Raw genomic sequence first — 22,241 nt, 5'->3', positions numbered from 1 at the left:
GCTGAGAGGGCAATAAAATCAGTTGATAATGAAACTCTCACAACGTTGAATGTGGCGATTGACGAAGGCGCTTCATTGTTTTGTTTGATAAAAAAATTGTTAAAGAACGAGAAGAGATTTTCGGTAGCAAATTGTTGTTTTCGAAATAAAAAGGGAAAATTTTCAAGAAAAAGAATATAAATTATCCTAAAGAAAATTAAGCAATAAAATTGTGCAAAGGAAAAAGTGACAAGTGCATTGAAGAAGAAAACCAAGAGGAAACAAAAGAACCAAAACATCACTGGTGTCGCGGCGTTTTGTTTTTAAAATTGCTGTGCGTGTGCGTTCTGGCGGCCGGTCGTTAAATAAGTTCTCTGGCTAAAATAAAACAGAAAGTGTTGAAAAGGAAATTTTGCAAATATAAATTAAAAAGAAACAACAATAACAACAAGAATAAAGGCTAGAATTTTTGTATAGAATAATTTCAAGAAAGCGAAGATGAAGATTGCAAAATTTCGAAACAAAAAAATCTAAATAAAAGTGCAATCAATATTGTGATATCAAGTGCCTTAATTTGGGAAAATATAATAATTTTCCACCAATTATTTTTGTAAATTAAGTGGTGATTTTCCAATTTTTTTTTGGAAAATGTAAACGCCCCTGCTTATCTGCCCACAATTTCAAAGAAAAAAATGCCAAGAAAAATAGAGGGGTTTTGTTTTTATGTATTATAAAACAACAACGACGACAAAAAAAACCAACCAAATAGTCAACAACGTCAAAATCGAATCGCGGCATACAACCACGCAGTTTTTTTCGGTTTGTTTTGCATTTTATTTTATCTATGACGTTTGACAGCAACAAAAAAAAAATCAAAGTGGCAATTGCAATAATTATTTCCATTATTTAAATTGAAAATTTCAAATAAAGCTAAAATTTGATTTTTGGGATAATTCGGTGAGCTAAACTTGCGCCTAAGAAGTTAATCTGTTTGGAAACCAACGGGCAACAACAACAATAACACGTTTTGGATATAATTCAGTTTGGAGTTGTTCTTGTTTCAAAATATAAAAAGAAGTAGCAACAACAAGGCCACCACTGCCAAGAAGTCAGCCAGTCAGTCAGTCCATCATCCAAGTCAAGTCAATTGGTCAAACCCTGCAGCAATTTTTGGTCGAGCAACGCTAAACCACCATAGCATGTTTCTTGTCGTCGTCTACTCGACTAAGTCGGCCAAACAGTTTTAAACGCAGGTAGGTAAACCCACAAACCTTTTTATGAACAAAAAAAAAAAAAAAAAAAAAAAAAAAAACAACCAAATAGACAGACGGACGAACAGAATGGCAGACAGCCAAAGATTTTATGAATTTTTAGAGTGTGTATTAAACCAACAGAAACACGAAACCCACACTCAAAACTGTTTTTAAACACTTGTTCCTTCTACTCTGCTCTACTAATCTTCCAGGAGGGGTTCGAAGAAAAGGAGTTTTTAATTTTTTAATGATTTAATTACAACGTTTTAATTTCATTTTCTCAAATATTTAAAGACTGTCATTAAATAGTAATTGGTTAGATTAAATTTTTCGTAGTCCACTATCGTTCGATTTATAATAGACCCGACCCCATGTCCATTGTCATGGATCCGACAAAAATTGTTTCGACATTTTGAACATTTCGCCGACCAGGGATGGCATTAGAACTCTATCAATAAGCGTCCAACGATTGTATATGGGGGGCTATACATGCAATGTTCCGCCAGTGAAACTTGAATTCCTTATGACCTACATATACCAATTTTTAGACAAATGCGTGGAAAAATGTGGCAAAAATCGTAAGAAAACCCAATATCGGGAGATACCGTTATATGGGGGCTATACGAAAACGTGGACATATACATACAATGTTCTGCCACCGGAGCTAGAACTCATTATGACCTACAAATACAAATTTTTAGACAATGGGAAAATGTGGCAAAAATCATCAAAATACCGAATATCGGGAGGTAGCGTTATATGTGGGCTATACGAAAACGTGGACCTATACATGCAATGTTCCGCCACCGGAATTAGAACCCATTATGACCTACATATACCAATTATTAGACAAATCCGTGGAAAAATGTGGCGAAAATCTTCAAAAATACGAATATCGGGAAGTACCGTTATATGGAGGCAACACAAAAACGTGGACCTATACATACAACATTTCGCCACTGGAGCTGAAACCCATTATAACCTACATATTCCAATTCTTAAACAAATCCGTGGAAAAATGTGGCAAAAATAATCAAAATTACAGAATATCGGGAGGTACCGTTATATGTTGGCTATACGAAAAAGTGGACCTATACATGCAATGTTCTGGTAGTGAAACTAGAACCCCTTAATACCTACATATACCAATTTTTAGACAAATCCGTGGAAACATGTGGCGAAAATCATCAACACACCGAATATCGGGAGGTACCGGCTATACCAAAACGTGGACCGATACACACAATACAAATTGTTCTGCCAAACTTTGAAGGTCTACGTCAAATAATGTGAGCTGTATCGTGATTTCAACAAACAGACAGACGGCAGACAGACGGGCATTGTTAAATCGACTTTGAATTTTATGGTGTTCATCATCAATATATACTTTATGGGGTCTACGGCGAACATTTAGGGATGTTACAAACAGAATGACAAAGTTAATATACCCTCCTTTTCAAGGTGGAGGGTATAAAAACAAATAAAAAACTGCTAAGTTCAGCCGGGCAGAATTTTTAATGCCCTCCACATTTTAGAAGGAACTTGAAAATTGGAAAAAAAAAATCCGTTAAAAAATACGGTTATAATTTTAAAAATTCCGAATATCAGGCGTCACAGTTATTTGGGGCTATACGATAACATGGACCTTTGCAGCCAATTATCTGCCAGAGAAGGATGTGCCCATTGCGAACTCAATGCACAAATCTTGAGATAATTCTGTTAAAAAATGTAGCTAAACTCAACAAAATACCTAATATGGGGAGTTACCGTTATATAGGGACTTTATGATCAATTTTCTGTCCACCAAGTCTAAAACAGTTCAAGTAAAATCATAAAAATTTCATATTTTACTCTTGCCGAGAGTTTTTAGTTTACTATAGAAAAAAAAGGACAAAGATTAGAACTTCAAAGCAGTAAGGAAAAGTCAAGAGTCGGGCGAGTCCGACTTTTGATACCCTACACCACTATGAATATTTAGTAGATCTCCCGTTACAAAAGAATTTATTTCAAGTAGATCATACCATTTGTCATTAAAGCAGTTATGGTTTGCTATAGAGTGCATGATATCACTTGGAGAAGGGTTATATTAAAAAATATATGTATCGGAGCCGAGTTGCATACAATGGAAAAATACGTCCCGAATTTCCCTCCATTTGAGCTGATAACAGTCATTATTTGCACAATAAACCTGAAATCCGATTAAGGATATATATATATATATATATATATATATATATATATATATATATATATATATATATATATATATATATATATATATATATATATCAAATTTGGAAAAGGTATTCCCGAGCCTAATAAGATATCTGGTCACAAATGTCATTGTTGTCGAATGCATATTACGAATGTGAGGGACTTAAACACCAAATTGGATGTGACATATATATGGGAGCTATAGTTATATCTTAGCCGATTTTCTCTAAATGTGATGTACTTGCTTCTAGACTGAATTCGGTGGGGTGTACCAAAATTCAGGTTATTTGGACTTATATTGGCTATCTGGTGCACATTTAACTCGAAATCGGATGAAGATATATATGGGAGCTATATCTAAATCTTGTCCGATCATCACCAATTTCAATAGGGTTCGTCCTTGGGCCAAACAAATATTGTTTGCAACATTTTATATCAATCGGGTAATAAATGAGACCTGATTTTTTTTGCAAGAATACATGGACGGACGGACTGAAATCTACTCAGAAAGTGCTTCTATGAAGATCCTCAAACGTAACTATGGGACTTTCTCGCTTCCTTCCCTATGTTACAAACAAATGCACAAAGACATAATTCCACTACCACTTACCACTATGTGGTATAGGGTATAAAAATACTCATAATATATCATGAGTTTGAATATTGAAGGGCCCACTATGCATAATCCATGTTACGAAGTAGTCCTCAGATTATTGTCAACGGCCGATATTCGATTTTTTGAGGAAATATAACACGTGTTGGAAAAAAATGGGAAAATGTTTTCAGTTCCTCATGGAGGATAATCGGAAAAGTTCGGCCGATTAGAAGTTCAGTCAAATAGCTACAAAGGGTATATATCATTTGTGACTCACCGAAATCCCTTTAGATCCCTGTAGATCTACTCTCCCAGCGATTATCTGATTTGGCCCAAACCTGGTACATCGTAATATTTTTACCAACCAAATTCGAACTTGGACAACAGCAGACCACTCCTCCCAGTACCCCAACCCCAGGAAAGTTTTAAATTTGGGAAAAAATATCATGCAGAGCGAAGGAAAAAAGACATAGGTCTTGTGGGATAGACAGTATTGGTCCATTCATTCTTGTACCTACCCGACAAAATTTTGAATAATAATAACTCGATTACATTTGGAAATCAAATCCTTACATTTTTATCTATATTAAAAAAGTTCTGAACCGATTTTTAGCACATTTCGTGAAATAATTTCTAGGCTATCTATTATATTTGGACAGATATTGCATCTTTGGTGTAAGTGAAATCGGGTGAACATATTGATAGGAGGCACATCCAAATCTGAACCAATTGGCACCAATTTCAAAAGACTTTGAAAATTTTTTTTCTCAAATTGACAATAAAATGTCATCTGTATTTTGATTAAAAATTTAAACCAAGTAATGGTCCTTTGGTCTGCCACTATAATGTCCCAAGAATATATTCTAAAAAGATTATTCCCAATTACCATGTTTCCTATTACCTCCCCTTATTTGAATAATCTTAATTTTGTGTGCTACTACTTATTAAACTGGAAGCAACCTGTAGTTCACCTTAAAGGTATTGCAGCATGTATGGGCCTGCATGAGTTTGAAACAAAATACGAGTATCAGATGTTATAAAGATAATATAATTAATTATAGTTTAAAATTAGTTAAAAATAAAATTTATCTTGATCGTGTAATGAAAGGAGTTGGAAATAAAATAATAAAAAAAACAAAACTCGATTTGAAACTAGTATTAGACGATGGCCAACTGGCGAAGAGATACACATAATCATATCAACAACAACAGCTAAAGTAATCAGCGATAAAAAAGGAAAAAGGTCTGATCATCATTACCATCCTCAAATGATGCTGCCATTGCTGCTGCTAAACAGAAGCTACAGCCGCTGTGGCATCAGACAAACAAAAATAATAACACATTTAATGACGGCCAAGTGGTTGGTAGTTCTACTTCTTCTTCGTCAAAAGGCTTGTCAAGTGACTGATCATTTGTTTGTGGCCAGTTGTGATCCCGGTCCATTCTTGGCGGAACGGCGTGCGAGTGCCACGGTAGCGAGCAATGAATGAAGACGGCTTGGAGCACATTCAATAAAATTGTTGTAATTAAAATCAAAGCATAATAATGACCATAAAAATAATGATGATGATGATCATCATCCGCATCATTGTAGTGCGTATCATTGAGACGACATGGTACACCGACATCTTTTGTAAAATCTCAAAACAGGATTTTTTATGAATTAAATAGAAAACCACTTCTGTTTTTGGTATCAGTTTTTGTTTTTTTTTTGGGAGTTCTATTTTCTTTGCCTAGGTGTTATAAGCTGAAAGGTAAACAAATTTGAATGTTATGTTTTTCTTTTGGTCATTCTTTGTTATCATGAGGTGTCAGTCTGTCATCAGGAAAAAGGGGGAGGGGGGAATGGACCCCGGGAAACAGTTTTGACAATGTTACAGTTGTTTCTTCTGAAGTGTCGTGTAAGGCGATGCAGATCTTAACATCTCTTTGCTGTCAGTTTTGGGCGGAAGTTGTTTTTAATTTTTATACTCTACGCCATACGGTAATGCATTTGTTTGTAAAATACAAATAGTAGGTCAAATTGTGCCACCGTGAAATAATGGTTTGGACCCTAGGTCTCATTGGATGAAATCAGTTGTAGGACAATGCAAAATTGCGCAATTTTTTTAGCTTGCAAACATTTTATAATAAAACCTTCATGCGCCGTAGTAAATTTTAAGATTTTCAAGGTTTTATATATTTTTCAAGTTTTTTCATTGTCGGAAAGAATAATAGCAAAATGTTTACCTTCTGCACCAAAAAATCTTCAAAATCGTTTATTTTAAATATCTTAGCCACATACATCTGTGACATCTATATCAAATATCAGGATTTCAGTGCTATTTCTTCACCCAAAACAAAATTTAGTACTTTTCACACAATTATAATACACACCTCCAAAACCAACTCTATATCTTAGTCCCAGATATCAACTGAGACCTCACTATCATAGGACGCATTTTGCCAACCACTGCCAAATCTCAAATAATCAGTAACAAAAATATCAAATTTTACAATATTATCTCTATCCCTTCAATCAAGACCAAACTTAGCACCATTTTGTATCCTTCGTACAATAATAATACACACTTCTACAGCCACCTCAATACCTCAATATCAAATTTGAGGATTTCAGCTTATCCCATCACCCAATACCAAATTCAGTACCATATACAGGTTGAGATAAAAACAATTGCAACAAAGTCAAACGTCATGGTTTTTACATAAATAAGCAAAAATGTTGGAAATAGCATCAAATATTAGAATAAGTTTAAGTTTGCTCGAAGTGGTCACCATTGGCATGAATTACAGCCTTCAAAAGGCCAATGAAACCGTCACACGCTGCCGGAATGTTGCTCTGCGGTATTTTGACCCATTCCCGGCGAAGCGCTTGCTTGAGGTGATCGACAGTTGGGTATTTTTTTGTGCCAACCTTGCTTTCCAAAATACTCCAGACACAATAATCCAACGGATTGGTATCCAGAGATTTTGGTGGCCATTGTGCGCTGGAAATGAAACGAGGAACCTCATTTTGTAACCATTCTTGGTTGGCGCGTGCTGAGTCCTGTTGGAATGTCCAAGGTCTGCGGCCAAAATGTTTGCGTTCCCAAGGCTTTAATAAACCCTCCAGAATATTTTCGAGATAATATTCGGCATTTATTCTGATGCCACGGTCGATTAATACGAGCGGAGAGCGACCATCGGCTGTTATGGCGGCCCACACCATCACCAAGACCGGCGCTTGAGCTCTGGTGTCCAACTGAAGGTGCACATTTTCAGCTGACCTCTTTGGCAAGTAAACACGATCATTTTGTTTGTTTACAAACTGTTGAACAACGAATGTTTTCTCATCGGAGACAACCAAATTCGGCAGTTCACCACTTTCGAGCAAGCAAAGCAAATTTTTAGCTGTTTATACCCTACACCACAAGGTGGTCAGGGTATTATGTCTTTGTGCATTTGTTTGTAACAGGCAAAAGGAAACGAGATAGACCCATAGTTCCTTTTGATGATCTGCATAGAATCACATTCTGAGTCGATTTATGCATGTCTGTCCGTCCATGTATTTTTGTAAACAAAGTACAGTTCGCATTTTTTGCCCTATCCAGATGCAATTTTGCACAAATCATTTGTTTGTCCCAAGGACGAACGCTATTGAAATTGGAGATAATCGGTAAAAATTTAGATATAGCTCCCATATATATCTTCATCCGATTTGCCTTTTATTGTGCACCAAACGTGTAATATCAGCCCGAATTGTATGGAATTTTTCACATACAACCAAATTAGGCCTGAAAATAAGTATGCGAAATTTGATCGAATCGGTTCAGATATAGCTATAGCTCCCATATATATTGTCATCCGATTTGTTATTTTTGTCCTCTGCAGCCGTAATATTCACTCTGTAAGAACAATATTTTGGGAAATATATTAAATACAGCTCAGAAATACATTTGTTAAATTTTATCGAGATCGTTTCAGATTTGGATATATCTCCCATATATAACTTCGTCCGATTTACTTGTGCACCAAACGTCTAATATTTGTCCAAATGGGATGAAATTTGGTACTTACGGCTGAATTGAGTCTAGAAGCTAGTATGTCAAATTTGGTGAAGATCGGTTCAGATATAGCTATAGCTCCCATATATACTGTTCATCCGATTTGTTATATTTGTTACCCACAGCCGTAATATGCACTCCGTAACAACGATATTCAGGGAAATATATCAAATACAGCTCAAAGATATCTTTGCCAAATTTTGTCGAGATCGGTTCTGATTTGGATATAGCTCCCATATATATCTTTATCCGATTTCAAATTAATTGTGCACCAAATGGGCAATACAAGTCCGAATTTAAAAGATACAAATGCTTCGGCATATTTAGTTCTTTGAACTTTAAATTATAATTATAATCATAGCGTGTATGATTGAATTCTCCCATAAAAAACTTATAATTGTTATGCGGAGCTCTACTAAATTAGTAAAGTGGTGTAGGGTATCATAAAGTCGGCCCCGCCCGAGTTTAAGACTTTCTTTACTGGTTTGAGCCTATTTTATTTCTGTTGCGGTGTAAGTTCTTGTACTTCTTGGAATTTCAATGGCTTTAAACCGAGCTCATTTTGAACATTTGCGGAAAGGAATATGGCGATATGTTCAGCTCACGAGCCATTTTTCGGCAATTACGATGCGGGTTTCGATGAAGTCGCTTCTTTACTTTTCGAACCATTTTAGCTGATGTTGCCAGTATCACGGTAACAAGAGATGGTACGACACACAAAAGATTTATTCACATTTAAATGCTGGAAAGCTCTAACGAAAGCCACTTTTGGTTTTCTGCCAAATATAAGGAAATCACACTATCTCGCTTGAATTCCATCACGAATAACTTTTCTCACCAAAAATGCTCACTTAGTCCCTCCAAATCCATTATAGCCGTCCAATAGCGATTATAGGTGCTATAAGTTGCTCCACACAATATCATCTCAATATAAACGTATCTATTTGTTGTGGATTGAAATGCCTCGTGGTGTGGGATATCATATAGTCAACCTTGGAATATAACAATCAGTAACATTTGATTCATGTCGGGGAATTCCCTTGATTTGTAGGAGTGATGAGACAAACTTAGTGGCTATTATTACAATTTCATATTTTTCCGGGTTTATATTTGATAAAAATAACCTTATTGTTAGATTCTTATCTAATCACATAATCGAGGGCTCATAAAACACTGACAAGCATAAATATAAAATCTTATTATTTTGCACTCATAAACAAACGTTGTTTTTATAAAAACAACAATAATGGGATTTCGCCTGACGATTTTGTAACAACAAAATATTTTGCAAATATTTAAAAAAAAAAATATAAGGCGGGATGAATCATGTCTTTTTCAATTGTGTTGAAAATATGTTGGAAAAAACGGCTTGTGATTCTTTTTAAATAGAAAGCCAATTCCATTTTTAGACTCTTTAAAGGCTTCAATATTTTTTCTTGGCATTACCAAAGAGTAGATGCTGAGACTCGGCAGCAACAGTGGTTATTGAATCACATTTATTTTCATTGCAATCTCTCATAATATAATTAAAAGTTCTACATTATATCTAACAGAGTCCTATAAACAACTAACATGTACTAGAAGTCATGTACAACTGCAGTTTTTGTTCTTTTTTTAATAAAGAAAAAAAATGCCATTATTTATAATCAATATTATATACATGACTGATAGCATATTGGTATGAACAACAGAAGAGGTTGTCAAACCGAAAAAAATTGTCAAACAATTGTCATATTGCAATCACAATTTTCTTCAATGTTATTATATTTGCTTGGCAAATGTTGCAGTCTAACATGTTTCACTTATCGCTCTAAAACATGTTGCATTGAGAAAAAAAATAAAACAAGAAATAATTAACATTGAGATAGGGAAGAACAATTTGAACAGCAACACACACATGTTGTACATTATAAATGAAATTAAAAAAGAGTACATGCGAAGAAATTGCTAAGATAACATTGATAGTACATTTTAAAAAATTAGCATGTTTTCTAAAAGGAGAGGTCTAAAAGTTCAATGAAAATTGTGTGTCTTATTTACCGATTCCTTTCGAATCACCCTTGTGTCTACAGAAGACCTCTCTAAGATCTTTCATCTACAGAGGATCTCTCAAAGGTCTTGGGACGACTTCTCTGGAGACTTTTGAATACAAAAGGTCTCTTTAAAAGTGTTGTGCATATGGAAGACCTTACAAAGAAAACCTGGCAATATCCTTCTATAGAAGGACTATCAAAGGTCTTCTTCCATATCATGGTGAGATAAAAAATACAAGAAAGTCAAAAGCCATAATTTTTAAGTTTCTTTTTAATTTTATTGAATGAAAGCAAAAAATGTCGGAAATAGCATCAAATTTTAGAATAAATTTAGATTTGCTCATGGCACGAATTTTGGCCTTCAAACGGCCAATGAAACTGTCACACGCTGCAAGAATGTTGCCCTGCGGTATTTTGGCCATTCCCGGTGAAGCGCTTGCTTGGGGTGATCGATAGTTGGGTATTTTTAGTGCCAACCTTGCTTTCCAAAATACTCCAGACACAACAGTCCAACAGATTGGTATCCGGAGATTTTGATGGCTATTGTGCCCTGGAAATGAAGGAACCTACTGTTGTAACCATTCTTAGGTGGCGCGTAATGAATGCGATGGTGCTGAGTCCTGTTGGAATTTCCAAGGTCTGCGGCCAAAATGTTTGCGTGCCCAAGGCTTTAGTACACCCTTCACAATATTTCGCGATAATATTCATTTATTCTGATGCCACAATCGATTAATACGAGTGGAGAGTGACCATCGGCTGCTATGGCGGCCCGCACCATCGCCAAGGCCGGCGCGAGAGTTCTGGTGGCCAACCGAAGGTGCACATTTTCAGCTGACCTCTTTGGCAAGTAGACACGATCATTTTGTTTGCTTACAAACTGCTGAACAACGAATGTTTTTTCGTCGGAGAAAGCCAAATTCGGCAGTTCACAATTTTCGGCCAAGCGAAGCAACTCTTTAGCTCTTTTGAGTCTATTTCCTTTCCGTTGCGGTGTAAGTTCTTGAACTTTTTGGAATTTCAATGGTTTTACCCCGAGCTCATTTTTCAATATTTGCCGAATGTAATATTGCGATATGTTCATCTCACGAGCCATTTGTCGGCCACTGCAACGCGGGTTTCGATCAAGTCGCTTCTTTATTTTTCCAAACATTTCTGCTGATGCTTTTAAAACTCTTCTGTCTATAAACGACTTTAAACATATTTTATCTCTAGAGAAGATTTCTCAGAAGACCCCTCAAAGACCATTTTGTCCACAGAAGACCTCTGAAAGGCCTTCTTACTTCAGAATGTATAACGAAGATTTTCTATCTATAGACGACCCTACAAAGGATTTTTGACTCCATAATACATGTAAGAGACTCTATAGTAGAGAATACCTCTGAAAAGGCCTATGTCTATAGAAGACCTTTTAAAATTATGATGTCTATAAAAAACTTTTAACATATCTTGTCGTTATGGAAGTCTTCTCAAGGTTCTCCTGTCTACAGAAGAACTTTCAAATGCACGCTGCCTACAGAATACCTCTGAAAGGTCTTCCAACTCCAGAGTATATATCAAAGGTCTTCTGTCTAAAGAACATCTCCAAAGGTCTTCCGTCTAAAGAAGACGTTTCAACTATTGTTTGCCTTTTGACAAGTCCTCTCAAAAGACTTATGTTTGCATAAGACTTTTCAAAAGCCTCCAGTCCACTAAATACATCCGAATGGCCTTCTCATTCCAGAATACGTATCAAAGACCACTTAATTGTATTTTGTCTATAGAAGAAGTTTAGTATCTACCTGCAGTGAGAGGTTCCCCGCTTTTACAGAAAGCATGTCACCTCTCTAATCAAATAGCTTCTTTCATCGGAAGTCCTCTGAAATATATTCTGTCTATAGATACGGTTTATATAAATATGGTCTTTCTATATAAGACGCCTCTATCTACAGCAGATCTTTTAGACCACTTCTGACTATAGAAGACATCTAACCGGCTTTTTAAGTTTTTTTTTTTTTGAAGAAGACATCATAAAGTTATTCCATGTAAAGGATACTCCACAAAGGTGTTCTGTCTTTGAAAGACCTCACAAAGGTCTTCTCTTGTCTTTCTATAGAACTTTCAAATTCCTCTTTCTTATAGAAGACCTTTTAAAGGTGTTCTCTCCATGGAAAATTCTTCAAAGGTGTTCTCTTTACCTATCAAACATATTCCGTCTTCGGAAGTCCTCTTAAAGGTCTTCTGTCTATAGATACTCTAGGTTTACTCTCCATAGATGATCCTTCAAAAGTGTTCACTCTACCTTTCAAAGGTCTTCTGTCTGTAGATGCGTTTAAAACAAATTTGTTCTTCCCATAGAAGATCATTCAAAACCCTTCTGGCTGTAGAAGACATCTCACAGCCTTCCTTTCACAGAAGACTTCGCAAGGATATTCTTTATGTGAAAGGGATTTCAAAGGTTTCCTATGTAAAGAATACTGCACGAAGCTGTGCTGCCTTTGAAAGACTTCACAAAGGTCTTCTCTCATATTTCTATAGGAGAATATACAAATGTTTCTTTTTTATGGAAGGCCACTTAAAGGTGTTCTCTCTATGGAAAATTCTTCAAAGGTGTTCTCTTTACCTATCAAATATATTCTGTCTTCGGAAGTCCTCTTAAAGATCTTTTGTTTATAGATACTCTAAAATTATGTGTATTTTTCCTTTAAAAGACCCCTCTGTCTACAGAAGATCTCTGAACGTCCTTCTGATAAAAGAAGATCTCTCGAAGTCCTTCTGACTAAAGAAGACATCTCACAGGTATTTTTCTACAGAAGACTTCTCAAGAATCTTCTTTCAATGGAAGACATCTCAAAGGTGTTCTTTGCAAAGAGGAGTCCACTAAGGAGTCCTGTCTTTAAAAGACTTTACAAAGGTCTTCACTCATCTTTCTAAAGAAGAAGTTTCAAATATCTTCTTATTATAAAAGACCTCTTAAAGGTGTTTTCTCCACAGAAGATCCATCGAAGGTGTTTACTCTACCTATCAAAGATCTTCTGTCTTCGGAAGTCCTCAGAAATATCTTCTGTCATAGATACGTTTAAAATAAATGTTTTTTTTTTCTGTCGTAGATACGTTTAAAAAATATTTTTTTCGTACAGAAGACTTCTCTCTCTACAGAAGATCTCTCAAAGCCCTTCTGATAATTGAAGACTTCTCATAGGGTTTCTTTTTGCAGAAGACTTCTCAAGAATCTTCTTTCAATGGAATACATCTTAAAAGGGTTCTGTGTAAAGAGGGCTCCACAAAGGCTTCTTGCCTTTAAAGGACTGCACTAAGACCTCTTCAAATTAATCTTTTTTACAGAAGGTGTTATCTCCATAGAAGACCCTTCCAAGGTTTTTTTTCTTCATAAAAGGCGTCGTAAATGCATTTCCTTTATGAAAAGCCATTCATGAGTCTTTCTTTCTATGTAAAACATCTCTTGTGTCGTCTGTCTGAATGAGACCTCTTGGAGTCTGCTTATATGACCGTGTACACTCTTCTCTTTAAAAACTACTTTCCAAAGATAGATAGTTCATACAACCCTCCACTTCATTTCTCAAAGTCCTTCGGCAAACTTTTCTGTTCTACTCAAAGAAGACCTCTCAGAGGTCCTCTTTAGAAACTTGTACTCTATCCATATGGGGCTCTAAAATTCTACAGAAAGCCTATTTATTGACTTCTTTTATATAAAACAGAACTTGCATAAGGTCTCAAATTTATGAGAAGGTCCCCTTTCACAAGAAATACCAGCTAATGGTCATTCATACCGCGAGGCTTTTTTTGAAATGGAAAACGAGAACTTTCTTATGAATGAAATGAAATCGAAAAAAAAAAATACAAATAATTGGTATGTATATGTATTTGTATGAAAATAAATCGCATACATTAACAGTTTAAAAAATGCCTATATATATGACAAAAAAAATCATGATAAGCAATACAAATAAATATTGTTGCAAAATGGCCATCACAAAGATCTCATGCAAGAGAGAGGGGAAGGAGCGGCGATCTCATCGTTCACCAGTCAGTCAGTGAGATGAAACTGACAACTACCAAAAAAAAAGGAAAAATAAATGAAAGACACAAAAAATGAGACGGTCCCATGAATGAATGAAACACTGAAAGTGGAATATAAACTGAATACCAATGTGTTATTCCCGTGATGAGGGGAACTTGCAACAACTTTGTTGTTGTTGTTGCAGAAAAACTATAAAATGAAAGAAACAAGATAAATGGACAGAGAATGTGATGCAGTGATAGATTAGTTGAATGTTTCTTCTTCGTATCTTCTTTGGCGACGATTGTATGGTGGTCCTTTGTTTTATGGCTTTTGTACCCCCAACCCTTGTTGATCATGGCTGATTGTCAGGAACTTCACTTTTGCCTCATTTACATGAAATTCTTCTTTGAAACAACCATCATCATCAACATCATCAACATCCTAATAACCTTGGGTGATGACAGTAATCGTTTCATAGACCATTAAATCTTTTATTTTTTAATTTTTTACGAAAAACCACACAAAATCTGTTACATCTTCTGTTTAATCACGTAACCTTAACTCTGATAGGCCTGCATTCACTGCATGCCATCGTCATAAGCCCTCAATAAAATGCCTTCCATTGTCCAACAGAATGCTCAGAATCTCAAAAAGACACAAAACGGCTGTTTGAGTTATGTGTGAATATGACATATTTTTCATGGCAGGGGGGGTGGTGTAATAATTGGAATAAAGAAAAAATGAATAAAGTTATCATTTATAGAAACAAAAAACGGAAAAAGACAAGAAAGACATGAAAAAGACTACAAATGATAAAAAAAAGGTTCTTTTGACTATAAAAGACAGAAGCAATTTAGACAAAAGCCTATAGATTAACTGTGAAAATTGTCTACAGAAGAGCTATTTCTATAGAAAAGTTGTAAAATATTTTTTTTCTATAGGAGACTTGGAAATGTATTTTGGGTAAAGTTATGTTTCATTGAAGTCCAGTATAAAGACTTCAGCCTATAGGAAATCTGTATAAGGTCGCCGGCCCACAGAAAACTAGGAAAATTTCCCGCAAAAGCTCTTTATAAGACCTGTGAAGTTATCCTTCTACAGAAGACACGTCTTCTTTCCATATTAAATTCTCAAGACACTTCTGTCCTGTAAAACAATTAATATCTATTGGAAACCCAGAAAAGTTCTCCTATCGATAGAAAAACTTTACAAATCCTTTATAAATTATCAACTTGGCTCAAATGTTATCAGAGATATACATACGTGCTGAAAATTGTGCCTCTTTGTGGAAGAGGTTCCAGGAGGGGGTAAATGATATCTACCTCCTGCACACGAAACTTATACAAAATGTTAATGCCTTTGTGTGGGAGGCACCAGAGGGAGTGGATCGACATATACCATCTTCACACCAGATCTTGTGTTGGCATAAAATATTGGGATATATGAAATTTGAGGAGAATCGAATGCTTATTTCGCATTTTATTCACGCTTTGGCGATTCAAAAATTTTAATCGCCTAGTGGGGCTTCTACCGGAAGCAATAGATCGATATATCTCATTTTTACACCAAATCTTGTGTTAATAAAACTACTGGGATATGTATAATTTGAAGGGAATTGGATGTCTATTTTGCTGTTATTCTAGATAGTATAGACACAAACCATTTTCTCAGAATGCATCTTGTTTTGACAAAAGGCTTCTATTCTGACCCTAAGGCTTCTATTCGGGCTATGATTGCGACATATAGTGTGATACAAATTAACATGGATAGAAGGACAGATGGATCGCCTCAGCTCGACGATATAGGAAAATCAATAAATAACATCATGGGTCTAAGACATTATTTCGATGTGTTATAAGTTTTTTGACCCAATAAAACTTATAACCCCAATACATAGTGTTGTAGGGTATTATAACTATTAGGCTTCCGAGCCCCAGATGTGACAATTTAGACTTATTAGGTATTTCGGGTCGATCTAGCCATTTCCGCCCGCTCTCGAATACTTCCCGATTTGATCCAAAGTTGATGCAAATAGGTCCACTCATTTTGGATACTCTTCAAATATTTCTGTCAGGACTACTCGTATATCTAGAGCACTGATGGGATACATCGGTCTAATTCTGCTAGTGCCTTCCCTATCATTTTGAAGAAAAACAAGTAAAAAAGTAGTAAGTTCGGCCGGGCCGAACTTAAGATACTCTCCACCATGAATACCGAATGTGGTGTTGTAGTGTTATGGAAGTTATACCACAATGTGGAGCTATATTAGCTGTTATATTGTATGATTCCATTCCAAATCCCTTTAAAAATATGCCGAAAATCGTCAAAATTCGAAAATTTATAAAAATTGGAAACAATATGTGAATGTGTGACACATTCATCACCAGGTTTCTGGATGACAAAAATCTACAGATTTCATTTTATTTCAAAAAAAAATATTCACGTCGCCTGCCAAAATTCATTCAAATATGACGACGCAGCAAGTGATTCAATCAATATTTCCTGCAGACACCCGTGCAAATGAATGTCTTTGCATTCGGTGCGGTGAGTGATCATGCGTTGTCACTTGCATCACCATTGGCCAGTCATCGCCAATCTTTATTCAAATGCATTCGATTCGATTGCATATGTTCAGGTCCATTAAAATCGTTCCTATTTTTGGGTATAAATCACAGTTTTTTCTGCCCAAATGAAGAGAAAAGGGGATGAGATATATTTCATAGATTAACTTATTATACAAGGTGAGATAAAAAAACTGCAACAAAGTCAAACGCCATAATTTTTACATTTTTTTTTTAAATTTTATTGAATGAAAGCAAAAAATGTCGGAAATAGCATTAAATTTTAGAATAAATTAAGATTTGTTCGAATTGGTCACCTTTGGCACGACATATGGCCTTCAAACGGCCAATGAAACCGTCACACGCTGCCCGAATGTTACTCTGCGGTATTTTGGCCCATTCCCGGCGAAGCGCTTGCTTGAGGTGATCGACACTTTGGTATTTTTAGTGCCTACCTTGCTTTCAAAAATACTCCAGACACAATAGTCCAACGGATTGGTATCCGGAGATTTTGGTGGCCAGCGTGAGCTGGAAATGAAGCGAGAACCTCATTTTGTTACAATTCTTGGGTGGCAAGTGGTGAGTGCGATGGCACTGAGTCCTGTTGGAATGTTCAAGGTCTGCGGCCAAAATGTTTGCGCTTCCAAGGCTTTAACACACCCTCCAGAATATTTTCGCGATAATATTCTGCATTTATTCTGATGTCACGGTCGATTAATACGAGCGGAGAGCTACCATCGGCTGTTATGGCCGCCCACACCATCACCATGGGCGACGATTTAGTTCTGGTTGCTAATCGAAGCTCGTTTGAGTCTATTTTCTTTCTGTTGCGGTGTAAGTTCTTGCACTTTTTGGAATTTCAATGGCTTTACCCCGAGCTCATGTTTCATTATTTGCCGAATGGAATATTGCGATATATTCAGCTCACGAGCAATTTTTCCGCCACTGCGATGCGCGTTTCGATCAAGTCGCTTTTTAACTTTGCTAATGTTGCTGTTGTTTTCCGTCCTTTTCCTTGACGTCGGGCTACGCTACCATTATCATGGTAACGAGGATGGTACGAGACACAAAAGATTTATTCACATTTGACTGCTGGAGTGCTATCGTTAGACGGCCACTTGTGGTTTTCCAGTCAAATATAAAGAAATCACACTATCACGCTTGAATTCCATCACGAATAACTTTTTTTCTGGAAAATTCTGACCAAAATGCTTTTGTAGGATTGTAAACAATATAATGAGCTGTCACTGGAATAATTAAAATAGCTATCGGACGAGTGACTTAGAAATGACAGCAGTCTGAAGTTGGTTGCAGTTTTTTCTTCTCATCCTGTACTTTTGGCTGATTATTCGATCGGTTATAGTCAAAGTACTTACATACAGGTTTAGCTTCTCCTTCTATTGTATCTCGAATCGAGATTATATATTAGCGTCCGCCCCTTGATTTATTTCACAAAAATACGCTATAAAATTAAAAAAAAAAAAAAACTTCCAGCCAAGTGTTGATGGCACATAACCCTTCGAAAAGAAAGAAAAAAAAAAACATAAAAATAAGAACCTGATGCAAATCCCCATCGATTTGTGTTGATGACGGCATGGCAAGCAAGTGTTTCATTGTATTTGCCTTTAACCCCTGATTTTTTTTGGGTTCTTTGTTCTCTTGCTTACTCCTGTGGCATTTTGACAAGCCAGATAAACGAAACACAAGACAACATCAGCCGACAACAAGACCACAGGGATATGATTCTGTTGAGAAAGGGTCATTCTACATAAAACAAAAGAAAAACAGAAAATAATAATGAAGGGGAATCCTATGACATGAAAATGAAAAAAAAAAAACAACACAGAGAATATGATAAATAACGAGGAAGAAATATATGTGAACCTATAACAAAATAGCCAACAAACCATGGTCGATATTCATTTTGAAGTGAATCCCTCTTCACTTTCGATCCTGCTGCTGCTATGTACAGAGAGTTGATAGATCATTGTGAGTGTGTGGGTAACATGGCATAAAACATAAAATATTATTATCGATTATTTTAACACAAAACAAGAAGCAGAATAAATACTACCATTACATTGTGTTCAAACACACACGAACCCTAAAATTTAACGACGAGGGATAACAATCCAATAACACAAATACACATCGATAATTGAGAATAAATTATCACATTTCAAGCCACTATCTGTGTGTGATCGTTTTTTATAGTGTTGGTAAAACAAACCTTGAGGACATGCGCAAGACATTATTCATTGTTAAGCCACTGAAAAGGGAAAATATATTTGCTTGGGAAGAAGGGAACCGAACAAAATTTTAGTAGGCGTTTTTGCCACTTTAAGTATTTCTAATGACAACTACATACCCTCGGCTTACTAGCATCCTAAAAATAATGAAAAATACCTACCGTCTGCATTACCAGTAAGCTTAAAAATTATGTGTAATTCCTATCAAAAATACAATGTAAAACAACTTAACTTTAATTAGTAAGGGCTACCCAGATTACAAGTCCCGAGGACGCTGGTTCTAATCTAAACGCCTAAAACAAACTAAAAATATGAAAATACAAAGAGATTGCCAAAGTATATCGGCGCTGTTATACATACAGGGTTGCCCACATTCGACGGACCCATCTGGCAAAGCCATAACTTTTGACAGAGTTGTCACATCGCTTAATGACATATGGCGTTTGAAGCGTCAGTCCAAGCAGATTTTTACCATGAACCAATACAAGCCACGCGAGCGCCCTGATATAGTTGAAATGTACATTCAACAGAAGAAGTCAATTGTGAAAACTCAACGTGCTTTTAAAACATTAAAAAATGTGAGAAGTGCGCCTTCTAAGAACACCATTAAGCGTTTATACGAAAAATTTTCGACTGGTAAGGCTCTTTCTAATTCGAAGAGGCCATATAAAAGTCGACCAAGGCGATCGGCCGAGAATATCGCTGCCGTACGAGCCGTACGAGTGTTGAGAGGTCCCCAAGAACATCCCGAAAACGCCGTTCTCTGAGACGAATATGGGCAACCCTGTAAATTAATGTTCGTAAGCGTGACAAAGTGTGATGGGTCCATCTGTCAATCAGAAGATCTCCAGTTCGACAGTTTTTTGGAACTTTTGTGCGAATATTTTTATACCCTACACTACACACTATGTGTGGGGGTATTATAAGTTTGATTGGAACAAAAATTATGCAACAACTCGAAATATTGGTTCCCGTTATAGGAATCTATACAGGGTGAGATAAAAAAATGCAACAAAGTCAAACGCCATAATTTTTAATTTTTTTTTTAAATTTATTGAATGAAAAAAATGTCGGAAATAGCATCAAATTTTAGAATAAGTTTATATTTGATTGAATTGGTCACCTTTGGCCCGAATTATGGCCATCAAACGGCCAATGAAACCGTCACACGCTGCCCGAATGTTGCTCTACGGTTAATCGATTAATACAAGTGTAGAGTGGCCCCGAGATCATTTTTCAATATTTGCCGAATGGAATATTGCTATATATTCAGCTCACGAGCCATGTTTCGGCCACTGCGACGCTTTTTTACTTTTCGAACTTTTCAGCTGATGTTGCTGTTTTCTTCCGTCCACTTCCTTGACGTCGGGCTACGCTACCAGTATCACGGTAACGAGCGATGGTACGAGACACAAAAGATTTATTCACATTTAAATGCTGGAGTGCTCTAACGATAACCACGCTTGAATTCCATCACGAATAACATTTTTTCTGGAAATTTATTTTTCTTGGTGGCTTATAGTAACATTTAATGAAGAATATTTTTGTCTTTGACGTCATTCTTCAAAAATGATGCCTTGCTTGAGATTTTTGCACAAACTCAATAAAAACGGATTCAACCCAAAAATTTGCTTTTAATATTTATGATTTCCTGGCGTTTAGGTTAGTTGTAGACTTTTGATGTCTTCTAGGACCTATAGTTGAATTTTATGGAAAATATTTTTGACTTGCTATGGTCCCGTTTACAGCAAGTGTTTGTAAAAAAGGACCAAAGAGACTCCCATGTTGACTCATGGGTTAAAATAGCATCGTATTTATATCTGCAATATTGCAGAAGAAACTATCTACCTAAAATTCACCGATTCCAAGGAATCTTAATCCGAACAATTCCATGTGTCTTCGTTTTTAGCTCTACTATCATAATCTGCTGGATTTTCCCCGTAATTATTTTTTGTTTTGCACAGTGTTAAACTCATTTATATTAAACGTGGAAAATTACGGCCCATATTTTACAACATTGAAAGTAGTCATAAAAATATTAAAAATCTTCTTCATTCATAATTTTATCGTTAGCAAAAAGTTCCCCAACCCACACCAGCATATGGACCTTATCAGTGAAAAACAAAAAGAACAAAAAACATTTGTCACAATTTTTATGATCTATGACAATCTTGCCACGCACTCACACACACATACATGCATGCACTCTTTTTGATTATTTTTCCAAAAGTTAGATCACTTGCATTTGGAGGCGAACTGGACTTGGTGGCTGCTTGAGAGGCTGAACGGACCTGTCTGCCACACACACCCAAGCACACAGAAAATACCAACAGAAAAACAAATCACGTTGGTTTTTATGTTGTTGGAATTGTAGCTGTTGTGGACTTAGGCCAATTCGCAGGGGCTAATGTTCTTATTATTTTATTGTTGTTTTTGTTGTTCATGCTGCAATTCGAATGCAGTAGATTGCAGTGTGGTAGAGGAGCCCACGCTGTTTTCTTTCAATCCAACAACAAATACTACTCCTCCTCAAATAGCATTATCACACACACACAAACGCACCGGGCCATTCAAGATACTCCAAACTAAAGTTGCTCATAAAAAAGTAATGCTGCACCATGCGCCTTTGGAATCATTCGGTGGTATGGTATTGCCCCCCATATGCCATGACCAGGCATAAACACATATCGGCTGCAATGGACCGACTGGCTGAGTGACTGACTGACTTGCTGTGTGCAACCATATCAAGTCGTTTTTTCTTCTTTGATAAACACCAACCCACCCACCATAAAATCCATCTCGTCTTTATTATCATAATTGTTGTCGCAGTCGTCGTCTTAACTATGGTTGCGATTGTTGTTGCTGTTGTTGTTGGTCATGGTGTTTGTTTGTATTTATTTATACTTTGCACTTTGGTGATAAATTCAATCGAAAACAATCATAAACGAATAATAATAAAACCACAGAATACTTAGTTAATAATAATGAATAAAAATAATGAGTGACTGACTAAATAAGATATCGAGGGACTGAAGTTCCAAGATATAGAAGCTGTATTGATGGCTTAATATTTTTCAAAGTCCTTCTACAGACAGAACAACTTTGATAGATTTTCTAAAGTAGAAGACCGTTGGGAGAGCTTTTATGTTCTTTAATTTTTTTGAAATCTTCTTCTGATGTAAGACATTGAGAGGTGTTGCGAAGAAGCAAGTGAAAAAAAATCCAAGTTTGTTAATTATCTGAAAAAAAATTAAATTCACGTTTGTTAATTCTACGAAAAAAAAAAAATATATTTTTTTTAAATTCACGTTTAT

The 22,241-nt window shown here is 36.0% G+C and overlaps 1 protein-coding gene across 1 annotated transcript in view; it reads left to right on the top strand.

Moving 5' to 3' along the window:
• The window catches only part of LOC101897626 (ETS-like protein pointed), a 305,487-nt gene continuing 283,246 nt past the window's right edge, over positions 1 to 22,241 (top strand). The window contains exon 1 of the mRNA XM_059126975.1: positions 1 to 1,232. The gene's annotated coding sequence lies outside the window, so the exon portion shown is untranslated. The remainder of the gene's footprint in view (positions 1,233 to 22,241) is intronic.

This window comes from Musca domestica, unplaced genomic scaffold (genome assembly GCF_030504385.1).
Source record: "Musca domestica strain aabys unplaced genomic scaffold, Musca_domestica.polishedcontigs.V.1.1 42, whole genome shotgun sequence".
Classification (NCBI taxonomy): Eukaryota; Metazoa; Arthropoda; class Insecta; order Diptera; family Muscidae; genus Musca; species Musca domestica.
The sequence above is the reverse complement of the archived record's forward strand: the minus strand, read 5'-3'. Positions and strand labels throughout refer to the sequence as shown.